Raw genomic sequence first — 7,302 nt, forward strand, 5'->3', positions numbered from 1 at the left:
CTGGACAAAACAGCTGACATCATTCTTGGACATCCACTGGAAATCCTGGCTCCGCATGACATCTCAGCAATTCTCAATCAAACCCAGCCAAAACATCTCTCCACCACAAGACATCTTCGTCTACAGTGCTCACTACTACTGCCTGACAACGTCACCATCTCCAGATGATAAGTATAATTTCACCGCACACTCTAATGAGAACGTGTTAATTGCTTATACATTTATTTGCAGTTAAACTTATATAGGGGAGCAAAACAGAGACACAAAGTCTGGAAGCGATAAGTACAGACGTTTCGGCTCCACCAGAGCCTTACTCATTGTATCGCTTTTCCATAGAAATATGCAGCGTATAGGGTAGAGATCCCACAGTGCCCAGATAAGGCTATGAATGTAGCGCTGCCCAAAAAGTGCTCCTTGTATGCTGTGTAAAGGTATTAGCCCCACACTATTACAGCGGTCTGGTGCAGTGGAGGGGGTAAGCGGCGCTCCCGCGCCTTGCTCAATCAGCGGCTGATTGAGCTTCCAGACTTTGTGTCTCTGTTTTGCTCCCCTATATACCGTATTTTCCGCTTTGTAAGACGCACTTTATTTCCCCCAAATTTGGGGGGGAAATGTGGGTGCGTCTAACAAAGCGGATATACCGCTTACCATTACAGGCTGGGAGGAGGGGGTGTCCGCCGCCGCTACCGCCTGCCGCCGCTGTCGTCCGCCGCCACTGCCGGGGTTGTCCGCTGCTGCCCCGGGTGATGCTGAAGGCTCCGGTGCTGCGGGGGGCTCTGGCGACATTTTGTAAAAGACCAGAGCCCCCCGGCAGTTCTTCCATGCGTTCCAGTATGACTAATTCCGGGAAAATGGCCGCCGGAATCTCGGGAGATGAGATTTCAGCGCTGAGATCTCATCTCTCGAGATTCCGGCGGCCATTTTCCCGGAGTTAGTTCCAGTATGACTGACTCCGGGAAAATGGCCGCCGGAATCTCGGGAGATGAGATTTCAGCGCTGAGATCTCATCTCTCGAGATTCCGGCGGCCATTTTCCCGGAGTCAGTAATACAGGAACGCATGGATGAACTGCCGGGGGCTCTGGCCTTTCACAAAATGTCGCCAGAGCCCCCCGCAGCACCGGAGACAGCCCTACAGCACAGGAGCCCCCTGCAGACCCCTCATCCCAGCCTGCAGCAAAGGAGCCCCCTGCAGACCCCTCATCCCAGGCTGCAGCACAGGAGCCCCCCTGCAGCACAGGAGCCCCCTGCAGACCCCCTCATCCCAGCCTGCAGCAATGCTCCACTCCTGCCTCCGGCAACGAGCCTGGGACCCTGATCCACCACAACCACAACCCCTGGTAAGTAATAAGACACATGGATTATAAGACGCCCCACCAATTTATTAAAAAATAGTTTTTTCCTATTTTTCTCCCCAAAATTTGGGGTGCGTCTTATAATCCGGAGCGTCTTACAAAGCGAAAAATACGGTAAGTTTAACTGCAAATAAATGTATAAGCAATTAACACGTTCTCATTAGAGTGTGCGGTGAAATTATACTTATCAGTACTTGGGGTCATTGGATCCATTACACCAGCACCTCGCATTCTTGACAGAGTGCACGCTAATTTTGCCTCTACCATCTCCAGATGTACAGTCCTCAATCCAGCCACTCTACTCCCACTCCCAAGGGGGGATACAGATATGGACCCTCCAGATCAAAATCTGCATGATACCTTCCACAAGGATCTGGATTTGCTCCGACCAGATGATCATGATTGTTTCAGCATCATGCAACAGGAAACAGCAGGACTACCCAATGTGGCAGAAGAGCCACTGGCCAACCCAGAGTTGATCCTCTATGTAGATGGCTCCAGATTTGCAGATGATGAAGGAAGATTTCACACGGGATGTGCAGTGACCAGCAATCAAGAAATCCTGTGGTCCAGGAGTCTGCCACCTAGCCTGTCAGCCCAAGAAGCAGAACTGATAGCGCTGACGAAGGCTTGCCAGATTGCAGAAGGCAAAACTGCGAACATTTACACCAATTCAAGGTATTCGCATGGCATAGCACACGACTTCGGACCCATCTGGGCTGCAAGAGACTTCATCACAGCATGCGGAACAACCGTAAAGCATCATGGAGCTATTAAAGATCTACTGAGCGCACTCCAACTCCCAAAAATGGTGGCAGTACTGAAGGTCAAAGCACATGGAAAACTGAACACAGTAGAGGCACGGGGCAACAACATGGCAGATATGGCAGCCAGAGAAGCTGCCAAAGGAAGACAGTATGGAGAAATGGGAGAGGTCGTAGAGCCGGACGGCTACTACGTGGCAACTGAGGACAAGACACCAGATGAGATGACGTCTTGGGATCTATTCAAGAAGTTGCAAGAACAAGCCCCAAAGGAGGAGAAGGAGAATTGGATGCGGAAGGGTGCAACACATCAAGAAGGAAGAGTATACTCAATGGACTACAAACCCTGTTTACCCCGAAGCATGTACCCTATGGTGGTCCAGTGGGCACATGGGCCCACGCACAGATCAAAGACACAGATGAATGATCTGATTGGTGCTTACTGGTTCGCTCCAGGGATCTCCACCCTAACAGCCAAGTTCACTAGCAGCTGTCTGACCTGCGGCAAATGCAACCCTGGAAGAATGGAGAAAGTTTCCACACATCATCTTGCCAGACCGCTGTACCCCTTCCAGAGGATCCAGATAGACCACATCCAGATGCCGCCAAGTGGGGGATTCGAATATGCCCTTGTGGTCATGGACGTATTTTCAGGATGGCCAGAAGCTTTCCCAGTGAGGAATCAGTCAGCAAAGACTACTGCAAAGAAGCTACTCTCAGAGATCGTGTGCAGATACGGGGTCCCAGAAGTGATAGAGAGTGATCAGGGGCACGCATTCACAGCAAACCTCACAAGGGAGATCTGGTCAGCAGTAGGGTCAGATTTAGGCCTACACACTCCCTACCACCCCCAGAGTAGCGGGAAAGTAGAAAGACTGAATGGGACACTCAAAAACAGGATGTTAAAAGTTGCCCAAGAGACACGCAAACCATGGCATGAAACACTCCCCATCGCACTGTTTAGTGTCAGGCACACTCCCCGGGGCCCAGAAAAGCTGTCACCTCATGAGATTCTGTTTGGGTCCAGCCCTCGGTTAGGGGTATTCTTCCCCCAGCAGTTGACAATGCAATATGATACTTTGTCTGCTTATGTAATTGAACTCACCAAGAAACTTGCTAATGTCCATTCTCGAGTTTTCTCTTCATTACCAGATCCAGGATCGGTACCCGGTTTACACTCCCTGAAACCAGGAGACTGGGTGTTGGTGAAGAAGTTTGTGAAGAGAACGCTCGACCCCAGATTTGACGGTCCCTTCCAAGTGCTGCTGACGACACCAACCTCTGTGAAACTAGAGGGAAGGCCCACTTGGATCCACGCATCGCACTGCAAGAAGGCTCCCGTACCAGAAGATACGCCTAAGCCAGAATGATCCTGATGATGGAAAAGACAGTTAAGGACACAACAAACCTGATGCCGTATCTTCTCCTGGATGAACCTATCCGAATTCAGATTCACCCACCTGATGGCTCCTCCAATCCTGATGACGACGAATATGTGGAACTGATCGAACTGAGTCGCCAATATGAGACCATGCATGCTTCTACCCCCGTTTAGGGACAGATCTCCTGATCGCTCATTGCGAAAGACTGTACGGTGTAGGGCGTAGACACTAGGTTTGCGTCGGATCGCCGACAGCACAAAAGAGTTGCAGCGCTTTGGGACAGGAGGCTAGGCTTAGGACAAGTGATATCTAAGGGGGGCTTGTGATAGAAATATTTACAGGTCCTTCTCAAAAAATTAGCATATAGTGTTAAATTTCATTATTTACCATAATGTAATGATTACAATTAAACTTTCATATATTATAGATTCATTATCCACCAACTGAAATTTGTCAGGTCTTTTATTGTTTTAATACTGATGATTTTGGCATACAACTCCTGATAACTAGTGTTGAGCATTCCGATACCGCAAGTATCGGGTATCGGCCGATACTTGCGGTATCGGAATTCCGATACCGAGATCCGATATTTTTGTGATATCGGGTATCGGTATCGGAAGTGTAAAATAAAGAATTAAAATAAAAAATATTGTTATATTCACCTCTCCGGCGGCCCCTGGACATCAGCGGGAGGATCCGGCGTCCGGCACGGCTTCTTTCTTCAAAATGTGCGCCTTTAGGACCTGTGGTATGACGTCCCGGCTTCTGATTGGTCGCGTGCCGCCCATGTGACCGCCACGCGACCAATCAGAAGCCGCGACGTCATTCCTCAGCTAAAGTCCTAGAATGAGCGCCTTTTAGGACCTGAGGAATGACGTCGCGGCTTCTGATTGGTCGCGTGGCGGTCACATGGGCGGCACGCGACCAATCAGAAGCCGGGACGTCATTCCACAGGTCCTAAAGGCGCGCATTTTGAAGAAAGAAGCCGTGCCGGACGCCGGATCCTCCCGCTGATGTCCAGGGGCCGCCGGAGAGGTGAATATAACAATATTTTTTATTTTAATTCTTTATTTTACACTTTAATATGGATCCCAGGGCCTGAAGGAGAGTTTCCTCTCCTTCAGACCCTGGGATCCATGAGGATACATTCCGATACTTGATGTCCCATTGACTTGTATTGGTATCGGATATCGGTATCGGCGATATCCGATATTTTTCGGGTATCGGCCGATACTATCCGATACCGATACTTTCAAGTATCGGACGGTATCGCTCAACACTACTGATAACCCAAAAAACCTGTCTCAATAAATTAGCATATTTCACCCATCCAATCAAATAAAAGTGTTTTTTAATAACAAACAAAAAAACCATCAAATAATAATGTTCAGTTATGCACTCAATACTTGGTCGGGAATCCTTTGGCAGAAATGACTGCTTCAATGCGGCGTGGCATGGAGGCAATCAGCCTATGACACTGCTGAGATGTTATGGAGGCCCAGGATGCTTCAATAGCGGCCTTAAGCTCATCCAGAGTGTTGGGTCTTGCGTCTCTCAACTTTCTCTTCACAATATCCCACAGATTCTCTATGGGGTTCAGGTCAGGAGAGTTGGCAGGCCAATTGAGCACAGTAATACCATGGTCAGTAAACCATTTACCAGTGGTTTTGGCACTGTGAGCAGGTGCCAGGTCGTGCTGAAAAATGAAATCTTCATCTCCATAAAGCATTTCAGCCGATGGAAGCATGAAGTGCTCCAAAATCTCCTGAGAGCTAGCTGCATTGACCCTGCCCTTGATGAAACACAGTGGACCAACACCAGCAGCTGACATGGCACCCCACACCATCACTGACTGTGGGTACTTGACACTGGACTTCAGGCATTTTGGCATTTCCTTCTCCCCAGTCTTCCTCCAGACTCTGGCACCTTGATTTCCGAATGACATGCAAAATTTGCTTTCATCAGAAAAAAGTACTTGGGACCACTTAGCAACAGTCCAGTGCTGCTTCTCTGTAGCTCAAAAGTGGCTTTACCTGGGGAATGCGGCACCTGTAGCCCATTTCCTGCACACGCCTGTGCACGGTGGCTCGGGATGTTTCCACACCAGACTCAGTCCACTGCTTCCTCAGGTTCCCCAAGGTCTGGAATCGGTCCTTCTCCACAATCTTCCTCAGGATCCGGTCTCCTCTTCTCGTTGTACAGCGTTTTGGGCCACATTGTTTCCTTCCAACAGACTTACCATTGAGGTGCCTTGATACAGCACTCTGGGAACAGCCTATTTGTTGAGAAATTTCTTTCTGGGTCTTACCCTCTTGCTTGAGGGTGTCAATGATGGCCTTCTTGACATCTGTCAGGTCGCTAGTCTTACCCATGATGGGGGTTTTGAGTAATGAACCAGGCAGGGAGTTTATAAAAGCCTCAGGTATCTTTTGCATGTGTTTAGAGTTAATTAGTTGATTCAGAAGATTAGGGTAATAGGTCGTTTAGAGAACCTTTTCTTGATATGCTAATTTATTGAGACAGGTTTTTTGGGTTATCAGGAGTTGTATGCCAAAATCATCAGTATTAAAACAATAAAAGACCTGACAAATTTCAGTTGGTGGATAATGAATCTATAATATATGAAAGTTTAATTGTAATCATTACATTATGGTAAATAATGAAATTTAACACTATATGCTAATTTTTTGAGAAGGACCTGTATATCATGTAGATCTCACTTGCATGTATATTCCTTTAAATCACATATACTTACACAAAAGCAAATATATATCTATCTACTCAGCTACTTTATAATCAATTGCTTAAAATGGCTGACAAACTAATATAAGCCAGACAGACTGTTCGGTGTTTTCCACCCAAAAAGCAGAAGAACTCCAGATGTATTAAGTGCTGATGAGTTGTCTCAACTTTGTCCCAGATGCAGAGAACTTCATTTTAGTTGCTTAATCAGCAGTCATATGTGCATTAATCACAATATTCCATATATATTCAGATAACCAATAACAGAGGAGCTAGACAATATGTTAATTAATTAACCGCCCAAACCACTCCTTGCTATATGTTATTATAAAAACTATGTATCAGGAAATAAATCTCCAGTCTTTGATTGAATGTCAAGCTGTCACCACGTGTCAGACTCATTCTTTAAGGCCTCAGAAATAATTGGGAGCGGCCGCAGCACACACGGGTAGATTTATCCAACCCAAATTTCCATATCAACCTGGTGGTCAGGACAACAATGGACCTGGTGGTTAAGAGCACACGGAATGAACTGATAGTTACTGATAATATAGGACGAGCTCTGGGACGTGGGAACTCTGCTGACCGCAATCCCTAATCCTATCAACCACACTAGAAATAGCCGTGGATTGCTCCTAACGCTCCCTATGCAACTCGGCACACCCTAAGAAACTAGCTAGCCCTAAAGATAGAAAAATAAAGCCTACCTTGCCTCAGAGAAATTCCCCAAAGGAAAAGGCAGCCCCCACATATAATGACTGTGAGTAAAGATGAAAATACAAACACAGAGATGAAATAGTTTAAGCAAGGTGAGGCCCGACTTACTGAACAGACTGAGGATAGGAAAGGTAGCTTTGCGGTCAGCACAAAAACCTACAAAAAGACCACGCAGAGGGTGCAAAAAGACCCTCCGCACCGACTCACGGTGCGGAGGCGCTCCCTCTGCGTCCCAGAGCTTCCAGCAAGCAAGACAACAATCAAAATAGCAAGCTGGACAGAAAAATAGCAAACCAGAGAAAAACAAGCAGTCACTTAGCTTCTGCTGGGAAGACAGGTCACAA

This window comes from Ranitomeya imitator, chromosome 2 (assembly GCF_032444005.1).
Source record: "Ranitomeya imitator isolate aRanImi1 chromosome 2, aRanImi1.pri, whole genome shotgun sequence".
Classification (NCBI taxonomy): domain Eukaryota; kingdom Metazoa; phylum Chordata; class Amphibia; order Anura; family Dendrobatidae; genus Ranitomeya; species Ranitomeya imitator.